Genomic DNA, 16,931 nt, shown 5'->3' with positions numbered 1-16,931 from the left:
TCTTGAAGAAATTCAGTGAAATTGTTCCTCCGGTTACTCTGCCCAGAAATTGGGTGGAAAATTTCTAGAGCCCATTTGTATTCACTACTCTGAATATTGTTGAAGGCTCCTCAGTTCTGCATTTCTGGTCAACAAAAGGCCCTGCTAGAGTGTGCACAGAGCAAACAAGTACGTGCAGGTAACAATAAAGGTAGTATTTTGCCCAAAGACCACAGTCATCATAATTATAGTCATACAAATCACCATGTTGAAAGAAAAATCACACATTTTTCAGATGCCACTGGTAAACTTTCCCGCTGTGAATTAGACTCAGTCTTAAGTATGTGGAAAACTTCTGTAATTTGGACCACAGCTGCAAAGGAAAGATTGGAATTAGTGCAACTTTGTTTTCATCACAGAATTTTCTTAAATCTTTGTTGCTTTATCAAAAGAATGTTGGGCAGTGGTAATGTTCTGCCTTACAACAGTCCTATTATTCAGTTGTGGGGAATAAGGAGGAGGGGGGAACCCTAAATGAATAGAATGATTACCTTTAATTACCACTTGCTAACTCAGCTATGTAAAATAAGTATTTCTTTATTAAAACGAATGCTTTTGAAAAGCACATCAAGTGCATCAATGTGAATTGTCCTGCCAATGGACTCCAATATTAATCTTAGCACAGCAGCACTGCTGAGAACAGAGGTCTCTCCAGAATTTCAATAGAAGTCCCTTGCCGGATCTAAATTGTGAGTCTGGCATGAAAAAGGATAGTTGCAGCATCTGTTGTCTTTTGCTGAACAATAGTAATAAAAGCTCATTCAGCTTTTGAGACTGGTTCCTTTCCATTAAAGGAATGAATAAGCCCCCCCTTTCTTTCCCCTTATAATTATATAAGAAAGGCATGAAAATTATTTACGGAAATATTAACAGATTATTTTCCCCCACGAGTTTTGCACTTCTAAAGCCAATCCTATATTTTGCTAGCAAATTCAAATAAAGGAACTATATCCTTTTGTACTGACAGTATGCAAATGTTGCAAATTAATTACATGCTGCCCATATCCAATTATACAAACTGACTGAAATACAGAGAAAAATATTCTCCATTCATTTTTGTGTATGAGTGCGTGTGTACACACACACTTATTATTTTTATTTTATTGATTTATTAAATTTGTATTCTGCCCTACATCCGTAGATCTCAAGGCAGTTCACAACATAAAATTACAATATAAAAACACAAAATACCTAATAAAAATAAGAACAAACCAAACCAAAAATCCTCCCTCACACAATACATTTAAAAGGGCATCAGATAATTAGCCAAAGGCTTAGCTGAAGACAAACATTTTTGCCAGGTGCCTAAAGGGGTATAGTGAAGGGACCAGCTGAACCTTCCTGGGGAGAGCATTCCACAAACAGGGAGCCATTGCAGAAAAAGCCTGTTTTAATGTTGCTACCCTCTGGATGAAGCCCACAAAGAAGGACCTCAGAGGATGATCTCAGGGTCCAGGTAGGTTCATATGGAAAGCAACCATTTTTCGTGCAAGCCATTCTGCTAGCACATCTGTTGCTGTTTAGTCGTTTAGTCGTGTCTGACTCTACGTGACCCCATGGACCAGAGCACGCCAGGCACCCCTGTCTTCCACTGCCTCCTGCAGTTTGGTCAAACTCATGCTGGTAGCTTCGACAACACTGTCCAACCATCTCGTGCTCTGTTGTCCCCTTCTCCTTGTGCCCTCCATCTTTCCCAACATCAGGATCTTTTCCAAGGAGTCTCCTGTTCTCATGAGGTGGCCAACGTATTGGAGCTTCAGCTTCAGGATCTGTCCTTTCAGTGAGCACTCAGGGCTGATTTCCTTTACATCTAGTACACTGCTAAGGGACTTTAGTGCTATATCGAATTCTTCCCTACAGGGTTTTAGTAGTGACTGGGTGGCTTTGTTGGTGGGTTTCATCCATCAGCAGTGGTTTGGACTAGTTGACCTTGGAGACACCTTCCAGCTCTGATTCTATAAATAAATTCCTGGCCTCTTCCATGCACAGATGAATACAAAAGCTTGCCAGTTCCAGGGTGCCATATTGCAGCTGCACCAGTTTCCTTTAATTCTGAATGGTTGTAAAACATGTGGTGCCTTCAACTTTGCCCATCTCCCCCCCACTTTGTTTGTTTGTTGCAGAAGGACTCTGGTAGCCTGGTATCTCCAAGGGCATCTGTGATACACTGCATAGCTTGAGGGAAGTTTAGACACACATCCTCTGAAGTCAATTCCCAGCTTTCCCTGTTCACCCATGAAATTTTCATGAGTCCCAGCTTGTAGTTAATAATACAGAACCTTCTCACATGGTGATGAATTAGATAAAGATCAAAATGCACTTTCCAAATTTAAACTGCTACAGTGGTGCCCCGCAAGACGAATGCCTCGCAAGACGAAAAACTCGCTAGACGAAAGGATTTTTCGGTTTTGCGTTGCTTCACTAGACGAATTTCCCTATGGGCTTGCTTCGCAAGACGAAAACGTCTTGCGCTTTTTTTTAAAGCCGCTTGAAGAGGCGCAGTTGCGACGGACCATGCTTCGCAAGACGAAAAACATCGCAAGACGAAAAGTCTCGCGGAACGAATTCTTTTCATCTTGCGAGGCACCACTGTATATAAAAACAACACTAGTAGTAGTAGTAGTAGTAGTAGTAGTAGTGAGTTAATATCAAGAAAATAGTTGCAGGTAATGCAGTAAATGTCTAGGTTTGCTTTCCAGGACAATGATATACTGGATAAGCACTATAGCTCATTGGCAGAACTCATGCTTCACATGCAGAAAGTCCCACTTTCAATACCTGGCACCTGCAGTTAAAAGCATCAGGGAGCAGGTGATGGGAAAGACCACTGCATGAGACCCACATAAAGCAGGTATGGGAACCTTTCGCCCTCCAGATGTTTCTGAACTACAACTCCCCTCTTCCCAGGCTGTTGGCCATGCTTGCTGGAGTTGATGGGATTGGTAGTTCAACATCTGGAGGACCAAAAGTTCCCAACTCCTACTGCAAAGCCCTAGACAGTAAGTGTGAAATCATAACGAAATTTACATATCGCTTGATTGTAAGGAAACCTCTAAGCGGTTTACAAAAAAATGAAATGATCAATTAAAAAAAAGTTTAAAATAGGTACTTTAAAACATCATAGTAGTACTGAACCAAAGCATGTAAAATAAATAGTTCAGTTTTAGGGCTCTTCTGATTCTATTAGTAACTAAAGCTTGGAACTCCTAGATGAGGATATTCTGCAGTATGATTCTAAGTGGATATTACGATATCTTCTTAGAGTTTTCAATAATTCATTGAGAATACTTAATTATCACCGATTAGCAAACCTGATACCAACAACCTGAGGAAATGGCAGCATAAAATCACACAGACCTGATACCATGCAGTTAACTTGTCTCTAAAGCTCCCATTTATCTTCCTCGTGCTGCTTCTTTACACAAGAACACAAAAGATGAGACATGTAAGCTTTACAGTTATCCCCTGTTCTCTCACCAGATTTCACCAGATTGAACTCCCACAAATGTACCCTGGCTACAGTTTTCTGTTTTGCAGACTAAACAACAAGGGGTACACTCATACAATAAACCTCTAATTGGATTTATCAGTTACTTGCAGGACCCTTATGCTGTAAGAGTATGTGTTGGGCATCCTGGCGAGAGATCACAATGGCTATAGCAGGATCAGATCGCTCATTCATCAGTGATCACCATATTGGAGATGACTGATGACTGATGACTGCAAAATATTTGCATGAATATTTGGTCTGCACAATATTTGCATGAAGGTAATCAATGTCACAATTTGCTTTCAGTTTAGGTGAAACATGGAAAGGACTGCCTTTAAGGCTTTCACTGTTTGTGACCCATCAAGCCAAATAGAGGACACTAGCTATTGGTGGTAGCCTGTCCTCCAGATGTTAAGTACTTAAGAACAGCCATACTGGATCAGACCAAAAACCTATTTAATCCAGCATTCTCTTCTTATAGTGGTCAGCCAGATGCCTACAAGAAGGCTGTAATCAGGATATGAGGGCAATATCCTTCGCCTCACTGTTGTTGCCCCACTCAATCAGTACTCAGATGCATATTGCCTCTGATCCTGGAGGTAATGTATAGCCGTAATGACTAGTGGCCACTAATAATCCCTATCTTCCAGGAATTTGTCTAATACACCATTGTGACAAGGAGAACTCTACCATTAATAATATTTTCTACTAGTTTCCCTAGAACATGTGTTAAGCTAACTGTTATATAATTTCTGAAATCTCATTTGAATCCCTTATTTAAAAATGGTGTTACATTCACCCCTTTCCAGTCCTCAGATATGGAAGTTGATATTACAGAGGAGTTGCATTTTTTAAATCACCAGTTTTGTGCTTGAGCTCTTGGGTGGGTGTCATCAGGACCTGGTGATTTATTCATTTTTGATTTTTCAGTAAGGTCTACAGCTTTGTCCCTTGCCACAACCATTTGCGTCTGTTTCTCTTTTCCTGAGAAAGTTAGTGCCAGTACAAAGATCTGCCCTGCATCTTCCTCTGTGAAGACATCTGTAAATAATTCATTCACTTTCTCTGCAATCTCCCTTTTCTCCTTCAGCAAAGTCAAGACTACTTTGTTGTCCAAAGGTCCAACCACCACAGGGCTGCTACAAGACATTCTGCTACCTGAGATTGACCCAGCCACCTCCACCCCTTCTCTGCTGCCTCCACCCCACCTTTTCCTCCTCCCTCCCTCCCTCTGTTGCCTCCTTTCAACCTGCTTGCCTACTCAATGTTCTTTTCTTCCTTTGCCTGCTCTCCGCTTCTCTGTTTGCTCTGGCTCTGGCTGCAGAGACATGTTAATGAAACTCACTCCTGGTCTCAGTCTGATGAAGAGCTCATTGAATGAGGCAAAGAGTGCCTGTGCTGCCACAGCTTTAAAAATGCAGCTTAAATATATAATTTAAAAATTCTTTAAGCTTTAAAATGCAAGGAAATGCTAAACTCTATTTTAAAGCTGTGCATTTTAACACTCTGCAAATCAGTGGTGGCATAAGCACTTGTCGGATAACCTCACCCACAATGCCTTGCTCTGAGAAAGAACGTCTTTCTCAGAGCAAGGCCAGGAGCCCCTGCACAGTGACAGTCTATGGAAGCGGTTGGATGGGTAGGTAGGCATGGAGGTGGAAGAAGCAAGGAAAGAGGGGCAGACAGCAGTGCCAGCCACTGGCTAGTCGTGGCAGTGGGTGGGTGACCAGTTAATTGTGATGGAGGATTGCCAGGCCTATAGGCAGTGAGTTGGTGGGAGAGGTGCACAGTCTGTTCATTTCTCACTATCCATTGCCTGAGGATCACCTCATAGAAGGACCAGCTCTGCCCAACTGCCTGCCCAACCTTTTTTCTGCATCTCACGTATTTAAATATTGTTATCCGATTTGTGTGTTGTTTTTTTACAAAATGTTCCTCCTTTAGTAGACTCCTCTTACCTAGGTGCCAGAATGTTTCAATTCACATGAGAGTTCAGATTAGGGAGCCTTCTACAGTGGTACCTCGGGTTAAGTACTTAATTCGTTCCAGAGGTCCGTTCTTAACCTGAAACTGTTCTTAACCTGAAGCACCGCTTTAGCCAATGGGGCCTCCTGCTGCTGCCGCACCACTGGAGCACAATTTCTGTTCTCATCCTGAAGCAAAGTTCTTAACCTGAGGTACTATTTCTGAGTTAGCGGAGTCTGTAACCTGAAGCGTATGCAACCTGAAGTGTATGTAACCTGAGGTACCACTGTAATTAGTCCGGATGGCTAAGACCCATTCTTGTAATGAGGGAAGGTTTCCACACAATAAAAAGTGTTTGGATGCAGCAAAGCTTTTATTAGCAAGTATGCAATGGGCTACACAGTGTTTTGAGTGCTAATGGTTCTCCATCAGAAGATTACTGATTTCAGGCATTTCCTTTCATAGTTTCCAAGAGTAATGAAAGAGTTTGCAAGACACATATCTTATGTAGCTCTTATTGTAGATCACGAAAGGAAACTATTGAAATAAACCCTGTTATATTTTTATAAAATAACTTACCCGTATTACCCTGTTTCGCTTTCTCTCATTTGAAAGCATAGTTGCTGTCACTCTTTGATGCCTGGCCTACAAATATTTCTGAAAGTGAAGGCAGAATTGATTAAAGTTTATTCATACAAACACTTTTGTCTTCACACAATAAATGGGCAAATTCCATCCACAATAAATTTTCTGCTTGTTAAGGGCAGAACAGCTCCTAAAATATGAACAATCCATATTTTTTTAAAAAAACAACCATGAATGTATAACATCACTGTTCAGGGAGATTTAGAATTTCCAAGCCTTTATTTGCAATTCCTACTCCTTTAAAATTGAGAGATTGTCTAAGATAATAATACTAAAGGAAACCATAGTTACTGCAGAAAAGGATTTTTATTGTTTACTTTGTAATTCCTGAACCCTTCAAAACACATATTGTCTTATGGCCACATGGATAATGGTTACAAACACACTTTGTAAAAGCTGGACATTTTAAAAGAAGTGTGTCAGCAGCAGAATCACATTTCAGGGGCTACTGTCTTGCCTTGGTGTGGTCCAGTAGCTGCTAGTGCTCATTGCGACTGTTGCAGCAGAAAGCTAGGGGCCCAGACAGGAGGTGGAACCAGAGCCAATGATAAACAGTGTCAACTAATTTTAGATTTGCCCCCATCTTATTTATTTATTGCATTTATATACCTCCTTTTTCTCCCACTCCTCATTTAATCTCCACTACAATGCTTTGAGTTCTATAAGGGCAACACTGAGACTTCAGAGGAAGAAGCTAACAGGCAGTGCCACCTCCTGAATTGGATGGGTGGTACTGGTTGAGGGCAGATTGAAGTTGATGGGACAGTGCCCTATTTGCTGTAATGGATCAGCTGCCACTGGCCTGGTCCATTGTCCCTGAGCTAGAGCCAAAGAGGTTGCTGATTTTACTTCCATAGAACTCATGTAAAAACTGTGATTCAGTTGCATTGATAAACAAATCATGAACCTCTTGCCCCACAAATGTTGCTGGACTACAGCTCCCATCATCCTTGACCATCGGCCTTGGCTGGCTGGGCCTGTTAGGCATTCAAGTTTAACTACATCTGGAGAGCCACAACTTCCCCAGCTCTGCTCCTATACAGAATCATAATTCTAGGGTTCAGGATCATGACAACTGAGAACCATGATGGTTAAATAATTCTGAAACAGGCATAAGATTATAGTGCAAACAGACACAGGCCCAGATGAAGTTACAGTTGTGTTTTCAGTTTAAGGTTCACCATATAAAGATTCCTGTGGAGTCCTGTCAAATAAAGAAGGCATTTTATACATGACGCATTTGAACCCAGACTGTAATACTTATTAACTTGCTTATGACTACAGTCTCCAACTCTCCAGTTGTAGTAAATTGCAATTCCCTGAAGTTGGGGTGGGGTGGGGGAAGTAAGTCTTTAAGAAGTGGTGCCCAGAAAAATACTATAGGTAGTCAGGGGGCATGCCAAATCAGTTTCAGTTATCCATGTGTTTTATTAAGAACAGGAGTAGCACAACCAATTGTTAATTTTGAAGCACTACAATCTTTCTACAGAATTCTTTCCTTATGCTTATGTTCCAAATAAGAATCTATAACTCTCACTGTGGTTTTGAAGAACCTCCAATCCACTTCACAAGTTCTTTCTTAAACACTTAAGTTTGACAAGCCCTCTTCCCCTTTTCTAACAGTTCACTGTGTAGGAACTCAAACCTATACAACTTGTGACCCACTAAGCAGAATGTAACATTCCAGCCATGCATGGTGGTCCACCAGAGCCTTGATAAATCTCTTGGCTTTTACTCTCTGACTAGCTGAGTGGATGAGCTGAAACATGTGGATGAGCATAGCTGGATCCAGTTCTCAAAATGTCCCATTTTTTTTGGGGGGGGGAACCTACTAATTTTACATGAGCACCCTGTTTTGTGTGGGATAAGCCAGCCTCATATAACTAATGTGCTTAACTCTATTTACTTCATGAAGGGGTTAAGACCATAGAGTAAACTGTTCTCCCTGGCTTAGCTAGGTCACATTGGGAGGGTTCCCAAATTCTTTATTCTCGCTCTTTTCCACCATGTAACCAACTAGTAAATATGTCTGGGCTGCTTGCTCCAAGCCCAGACTGTGTGGCTTTAGCAAGCCATCTTTGTGTTTCTGTGCAAATAATTTAGAAACATTTACCAATTTTGCTATTGTATGGAAAAGTACATGAATTTGTAAGTAAACTGTTTTTAAGTTACCAAATGTATGGTCTCTTTCTGTGCTAAGGGGAAATTGGGAGCTTTGGAAGAAACTTAGAAGGGGATATTTTCTGTTCTGACTTGCTCAAAACTTCTGCTCACAGAAGTCCCTCAAGTCTTGCTTTTCTCTCTGAATCTCTTTTCCTCAGAATCTCCTCAGACAAAAACTTTCAGACCCTAAGGGCCAAAAATGTCATAAGTAAATAAATAAAATAGAAGCTCTAATTGCATATACATCATTGGTCCCATTTTATAGAAAAGGAACACTAGCGATGCCAAGAACAGCTAGCAAACTTAACAGCACAGTGGAAGAAGGCACTTTTTGATTTTTAAATGTTGTTCATCCTGATGTAATTTGTCAATGAATTAAGGACCTACCTCACAATTTGTTTTGAAGAAAAAATGGGCAGGTGGAGAACCATGTATGCCCCCTTGAAGGAAGATGGGATGTGAGTGTAATAATGAAAAAGGTTGTTATACACTGAGGTTGATTTTGTTTTATTTTTATCTTAAATTGGTTGTTTTTCTTGTTTAACTTCCTTACTTTTGAAATTTGCTTTGTGGCCTTAATATATATATTTAAGCTAAAGGATAACAATGATGAATTCATTAAAACAAACATTTCTGTATGGCAACACAAAATGTTTTGACGTCTACTAAGTAGAAAGAACCCTTTTGCTGCTTTGGCATCTCCCCCACCCGCCTACCTCAAGCGGACTTTACTTTTCTGGCCATATTCTGAGACATCAAATGTTTGTTACAGCATGTCTAGACATGTGTCTTCCCAATAACAATTTGAATGGTGTGGGTCAAATGGTACACACAGGATCTTATTTATCAGGAGATGGAGTGTGGGAAACGAGGTATCTATCCTTCAATGTCTCTTCCTCCCTCTGGCTAATGATACCACTGATTGGTGAGGGAATAATATTTTCTTCAAGTAATTTCAGCAGAAATCTTTTGGACATGTAGTAGCATGTGGAAATGCCACTATTGTTTACTTATTTATTTCGTTTCTTGGCGAGCATTGCGTTTCATTAGGTACCCCCTGACACTCACTGCCTATTCAGCAGACATACTTTCAGAATCTTTTCTTTCCGGAATCTTTCTTTTCTTTTCTTTGTGTAAAGGGTATGTACCGGCTTTGTGGAATCCCTGTAGCAAGTTGTAAATGATGTATGAACTGAAAAATCTTTGCCTTGTACACAGTAGGAATACAGAAAGTGCTGTGCAGTCACTGCTGTGCTATGCTTTTTTCTATATATACAGACACACAGGATTCATCTCATATTCATTCTGACAAGTCCTTCAAGTCCAGATGTCTTTGGATGGGATGGATGGCTTGTGTGTAAATTTAGCATTGTCCTGTTCTTCCATATTATATATGAAAGGTCACTTGCAGGAATCTCAAAAATCAGGCCAGGTAAGCTACTTCTTCATTGCATATTATGTGCTCTAGGCTTATTTCCTTTCAATACCAGCTACTGAGACCACATTTTTATTTTGCATTCCCATTATTTTTATGTCCTTTCTAGTGTTCAGCTGAAATTTCTTGTAAGGCTTTTTTTTCTGAGAAAATTTCTGAGGTTTCCCCGTTTCTCATCTCCCTTCGAAAAAGAAGGCCATATTTTTTTCCTGAATATTCTACACTTAAAAAAAGAAAAGAAGTATGATTGCTGACATTTTATTAAACAATGCCCTGAAATGCTTGGTCTGGGGAACTGTGGATGCAAATTGGTGGCCAGGCTGCCAGCATAGTTTTTGCCACTGCCACTTAACATCAGCATTGCAGCAGCAAAGCCAAAATTACTTGGGGGGGGGGGAGAGAGAGAGAGAGAGAGAAAGAAAGAAAGAAAGAAAGAAAGAAAGAAAGAAAGAAAGAAACTATTTTACCGCCTTTGCTAATTGTGACAACTACCCCTGAAAAACACTTGGAGAATTTCTCTGATCCTTGGAGAAGTACATTGAAATGTTTTTCTCCAATTTCTCTGCCCACAAATGGGGTACTGAGATGACATTGTTGAACGGCTCTAGGCAAAACACACAGCTGTCTTGCCACAATAAACCAGATAATCTGAAAGGTGCAACCTTTTTTCTTTCTTTTTTTAGTTTAATCTCAGTCTGTGCAATTGGGTAGTGATTAAGAACTAGAAACAGCCCACATGCTAGGTGGCAGGAGGGGTGACTGTCTAGGACGAATTAAATTTTCACTCGAATGTTCATCAAACAAGCTATTGTTTTCACTCAGCTAAAAGAGGCCTTGAGAAGGTGCACCACCTTACTGTACTTTTTCTGCATATTTTTCTTCATGCTGTGACCAATGTGTGGCTGTTGCCTAGGGCTATTTGCAGATCTACCATTCAGTTCTCATTTTTTTTATACACATCTGATGAATATCTGCTCCATGAAATTATTGCTCCAGATAGATCATCAATGGACTAACTTGGACTACTTTGTGCTGTGCAGAAGCTCCTTTGCTGCAAATAAGAAGCGCACACAGTCTTTGACCAGTACTATGGCGACTTCTCTCTCAGGACCTATCTGCATTATAAGGCCATTTTAAGGCTCTGCTGAAGAATTCTGGGAAGCATGCTGAGAGTTGATAGGAGACTCCTAGTCCCCTTTCAGAGCTGTAATTCCCAGGTTTTCCTGGGAAGAGGGATTGACTGTTAAACCACTCTTGAGAGCTATAGCTCTGTGAGGGGAGTAGGGGGCTCCTAATAACTCTTTGCACCCTTAAGAAGCTATAGTTCCTAGGATTCTTTGGAGGAGGCCATAACTATTTAAAGTGCCACGACACCGCTTTAAATGTGCAGTGCAGATGGGGCGCCAATTAAGCTTACTTGCAAAGACATTTCCATACTAGTAGTTCCCTCCAGTGCAACCTATTTCAGAATGATTACTTAAGGGGGAAAACCTCAAGAACAGCACAGTGAGGACTGAGTATGCTCAGTGGGCATTAAATACTTACTGATCATTGAGGGAGATAAATGGAAAGGTGCATCCTGGGAAGGGCATGGCTGCCTGGCCGGAGAATTCCTTCAAAATTTGCTGAGGATCCTACTTGTAAATGTTGGATTGAAAAGGGATAACAAAACAGACCTCTGTATTGTCCAATTCCAGTATGAAGATCACATATCCCCAAGATTCACATCATGGATATGGTTTACGAAAAAGCAGAAGACTCAGGAGTCAAGCCATTTGTTTATCTAGCCAGTATTGTATACTCTGACTGGCAACAGCTCTCCAGGGTCTCAGGAAAGTCTTCTCCCATCACCTGCTGCTTTTAGCTGGAGACACCAGGGATTGAATTGTTGAACTTCTGCGTGTGCTTTACCTCTGAGCAGAAGTAACAAGTCTATCACTATTGGCTGAATACTAACTAGCTTTTCAAATTGGTTTAAGGAAAGCAGATAGCCACAGTTTCACAAGTGACTAAGAGGCCTCCTGGAACCAATACAGAAATATTCCCCTTGCCTGTCTCCAGGGAAGTGGCAATGTGCAATTTATATCCCCACAAGGCATATTCAGTCTTCTTCATATTCTAAGGTAGGGTTTCCCAAACTTGGGTCTCCAGCTGCTTTTGGACAACAATTCCCACCATCCCTTGCCAGCAGGGGTGATGAGAACTGTAGTCCAAAAACAGCTAGAGACCCAAGTTTGGAAAACCCTGCTGTAAGGTATATCAAAAGAGGTTTGTTGAGGTTTCCTTGAAAGAAAGTCTGCTCACACTGTGGTGGAGACTGTATGCCTACACAGTACCCTTGGCACTTTATTACGCAACGTGATTGGAGTCTTCCTCCTTCCCTAAAAACACGATCAATGTGAAAAAACAAACACAATTTACTCTGTCACAGAGCACATTAGGCTACAGTGGTTGGTGCTGTAAAATAATTCCATGTGCCAGCCTTCAGTGATTACTTGCAGATATTTACTTTTAGCGCATGGCATATAGAACATTAAAAGCGTTTTGAAAATCCCACAGTTTTTCAACTTCTGAAGGATTATTAACTTCAAAGTCGGAAGAAATGTCGGCCTTCTATGTTTGGAAATGCCAGCAGCCTTTGCATATCCCCACCACAGTACCAAGCAACCCCCAGCAGAGAGGAGCGATTACTGCCTCGGTGGCGAGAGGATGGCTTTTGATCTCCTAACATATTGGAAATTACTTAAAGGTAAGCCATCTGCTAGCTGAGGAACAAAAATAGATTACATCACACCCTGCTAGAAAGATTGTGTTAAATCCTGTATATCAAGGCTTTTAATAATTCTATATTAAGTCAGCTAATAGGATTAGGGACACATTTTCCTTAGGCATTTTTCACCAACTATTAAAAAAAAAAAAACCCTCACCCTCCCACCCCCACCCCACTTTTGGTGATGATCTGTAAAATTCAAGAGTGTTTCACTGTGAATGAAAATAATTCTTTCAAGAATGAAACGCTTCTTTAGATCCCAATTGGTCTCCAAAAGGCACTTACCGTAGGAGAGCATTTTCTGGATGGATCCTGGGGAGTGAGAAGAGCAAAGTTCCCATTATTATTATTATGCTAGCATGAACCATTGATGACGGCAGGCTGCACTGACTTAGTGCAACTGTGAAAGCACTGAGCAGGCTATTTGAATCCATGCATTCGAGGGAATGACAACAGTGTTTTGTTTTATTCTATTGTGCCCCTGTACAAAACTAAATTGCTTCAAGGCAGCCCAGTTCATAGCTGCATAAACAATATTTCACATCTCTGCTCCCATACTCTCAAATTTTGCCAATAAATTCCTGGGTTTCTGCCATTTATATAAGACCTTCAGGAGACCACTGCATAGTAAACAGTTTGGAATACTGGTGTCACTGGTAAAAAGGGAGGGACAAACATCCGCAGTACTGCCGTAGCCAACTGTGAAGGTTGGTGGTGGTTCAAAGGGCCGGGGAAAATAGTGGCTTTTGTCTTTTGTCCCAAGAGCCATAAGCACAAGGAAATTCAAGGAAGAGGACTTTCCTTTCCCCTCCTCTTTCTACTGCTCCCTGTGTGCACCAAAAAGTCTGTCTGGAGGCTCAAAAGAGCCTCCTTGACATTATGAGATGATGCATGGTGTGGGCTGGGGCACTGGGTTATCAGGGGAGGGCAAATTGACCAAAATCAGACAGACACCCCTTTGCTGAGCAGGGTTTATGCACCTGCATGGTGCCCTCACCTGATTTTGGTTAATTTCTCTTTCCTTCAGCAACCTCTCATTGCTTCATGCCACACTGTTCAGAAGCTCTTCAGGGGACAGAATTGGCTTTAATGGGAGAGAGGAGGAAGGGATTGGAAGCCCTCTTTGGTGAGTATCCCTCTACTTGTGGTTCTCAAGAATTGTCCACTGACTGACCACTGTACACAAGAGGCCCTTTGATATGATTTAGCAAGGCTCTTCTGATTATCTTGTCTCAATTCCCGAAGGGCATGTATGAAATGGAGGTATATAATTTAACAAGCATGTTTTTAAGTAAGTATCTGCTCTATCCTAACATCGCTTCAGATGTGCTCCAAACTCTTACTTGGAATGAAATCATCTAACTATTTCAGTCATAATGGATCAAACAAATGCCTTGAGTGTGTTTGGGGAAACAACCGGGTTGTTCTAGAGTTTATCATGCCAGTATTCTTGCAGACACCACAAAATACCAACAAAGGAACCTTTACCCCCTGTATTAGTGCTGTATGTGTTACATCGTTCCAAGACAGATATCTGTTAGATTTGCTCTTATCCCGTCTGCTAGTTTAGAGTGATTCTTTTTCACCCACGCTTGAGACAAAACAGCATACAAAGCTCCCAAGCTCCCATGACTTTTGACCTCACAGGTCTTTGTTCAAGCAACTCATCTTCACACAATGCCCCCCAAGCATGCATAGGACACTAGGAGCAGTGTACCAGAAATCCATGGCAGCCCTGAGTCACAGTGCCACAAGCTAAGATGATGTGACATGTATTTCCATATCAAAACAGCAGAAACCTTTCTTTCCCCTCTTCACCGATGCATAACATCCCAAAAGGGAAGAACGGCCTTCAGCTAACACAGATCAATTTTCTTTCAGCTTCAATCACCATTTAATTACTGTTGACTTCTTTAACCTTCTCCCCCACTTCCTTTATAGATTAGCTTCCTTTATATTCTAATGCCATTTACTTTTTCCTGTAACTTAATCAAACTTGAAATGATATGATAAAAAAACCCATATTTCCCTTCTTTCTTCCTGTTCTTTGTGTTCGAGTTACTTCAAAATGCAGATTATTTCTTGGAGGAGAAAAATATTTTTTAATGAACCACCTTTTAACTTTATCAACCTACAGTATCTACACATCATTTCCTTTAACTGAGTAATTGCTTAGATGACTTGATGGTCGGGTGGATGAAAGTGCTAGAATTTCACCTTTGGGCTTTCTGGCTGAAATAGTAGTGTTACCAAAGTGCTTTCTCTCTCTGTGTGTGGTGAATTATCATAACCCACCTCAGTCTTCAATAAACAACACATGTTTCATTGCCAGATTAAATTCTTCCAAATTGGTATCTGTCCTGTAGACAAGACTTTATCTTAAAGAGCACAAAACATATATGTAGATTTGTTATATGTGCGCGCGCACACACACACACACACACACACACACACATCAACTTGGTAGGGATAGCAGTTAATAAAATGATACCACCCCCCAAAAGTGTTGCAAGCACCACAAAGCTAATATGAAGAGACCTTTTGGAGATTTCAGTTCTGAAAGAGAAAGATGTGATGTGTTACAGCTTTAACAGTATGAAAAATTATTTTTATTAGTAAATGTATTTATATCCTTCCTTTCTCCCAAATTGGGAGGAGTTACTGAGCTGAATGAGTGTTGGCCTGTTGGGGTACTAATGAGCTATCAATCTACTGAGCTATCAAACAAAAAGAAAAACTGTCTTACACATTTGATGTGTAATCGTGAAGTAGCTGTTCAAAATCTAGGCCAAGACTGATCAAGGGTCTTATGACATAATCATGGAATGTCAACACTTGTGGTATGTTAGAGCTAAATGTTGGCATAATCAGCTTCATGACCAGCATCGCTGCGCAAATGCCACACCCCTTCAGTGGGCCACTATTAACTTCAAGCCTTTGGACATCTTCCCTTTACTATTTCTGCGCGTTAACCTGCTCCCTCCAAGCATGCAAGCAAATGACTAGTGAGCAAATGGAGTAGCATTCATTATCTGCCTGACTCTCTCCCTGTAGGCCAGAGACAGCTAACTTGTGGCCCTCCAGTTAACCTATGGCCCTCTGGGCCTAATAATCACAACCACCTAGCACAGGTGTCACTAATATTGGCCCTCAAATGTTGACTCCAACACCCATCATCCCTGAGCATTGGTCATGCTACCTAATGGTATAGGTGTCCAAGAGCATTGGGTGGACGGCGTGACAATGACATAGGTTTCCCATCCCTGTCATATAGTCTTGTCTCACAAGAGCAAGACTCTGTTATATTCTTCTTTGTGACTTTATATAGGATCAAGGTACCAATTATCAGGCCGAAGTACTTATTGTTATATGTTATATTAGCATTTTACCCATCTGGGAAAGATACTTTGAAATGTACTGTGAGCTTTTATGTCACAGAACTGTTGGAGAGCTCCAAAAATATTTTACCAGGCAAGTCCGACTACAGAGCTCAGTTCTGTAGACTGGCTTATCCTGCAGGGTCTCATGCTATAACTTGCCCACTTGAAGAAGATGGAATGCAACCATACTTTGGGAAGTGAGTCAGAACTAGCTGGCTGACTCTGCCCCACTTACCTGTCCCCTAGTTTTCTCAGGATGTTCCTGCAGGCTTCATCAGTTAAGACAGTAAAAGCACATTACTAAAATGCAATTAATCAAAAGTCCAAATAACAATTTCCCTCATATCACTCAAATATGAATATAACTTCAGAAAAATAAAACCAGAAGGAGTCTGCTTTATTTTTGCTTAGTATATTGATAGAATAATGTTAGTAATATTTATACCAGTGTTACTTAACCCTTTGGGGCCTGTAGCTTCGTTTGGAAATTTGATAAGTTTTGTGGGCAGCATCACAAAACTGCTGCCATGGGAGCCTAGCTAGTAATAAAGGATAAATAATTTGCCCCAAGGAACTGAGTAAAAGACAGAGGTTGGATCTGAGCCCCAATGCCAAATATTTGCCCTCACAATGTACAACAAAATACCCATTTCACAGATGAAATTGAGAATGCAAACTGATGAAGTTCATGCCCAAGATGGTTACATTCACCAACCCATTGATCACTTTCCACTGCTTTCCCCAATTTCCTGGGTATTGGTGGAGTTTTCCTCTCTTTTCCTCATTTTCCATCCAGGTGGCTGCAGATTCCTTTTCCTCCAGTTTTTGCCTTCTGCTGCTCACCTCTGGACCAAAGTGGGGCCCAGAGGCATTCTGGGGAATTACAGAAGATAGGTTGCTGGAGGCAAACTCTTCACTTTAAACTAATCTCTACTCAGTAAAATTTAAAGAAATTTAAAGAATTTAATTTAAATTTAATTTAAAGAAAAACTGATAGGGGCCAAGGGCCTTGTGGGTTCATGAGAGGTGACTGGATTATGTGGT

The 16,931-nt window shown here is 40.9% G+C and overlaps 1 long non-coding RNA gene across 1 annotated transcript; it reads right to left on the bottom strand.

Moving 5' to 3' along the window:
- Positions 1-225: 225 nt before the first annotated feature.
- Positions 226-8,604, bottom strand: LOC310689764. The gene is made up of 3 exons (XR_014517650.1): positions 8,312-8,604; positions 6,074-6,151; positions 226-352 (listed from the first exon to the last, which is right to left on the bottom strand). It is a non-coding gene; the product is annotated as an uncharacterized lncRNA (long non-coding RNA).
- Positions 8,605-16,931: the final 8,327 nt, after the last annotated feature.

Source organism: Podarcis liolepis (assembly GCF_965112155.1).
Source record: "Podarcis liolepis genome assembly, chromosome: 12".
Classification (NCBI taxonomy): Eukaryota; Metazoa; Chordata; class Lepidosauria; order Squamata; family Lacertidae; genus Podarcis; species Podarcis liolepis.
This window is presented reverse-complemented; position numbering and strand designations above follow the sequence as displayed.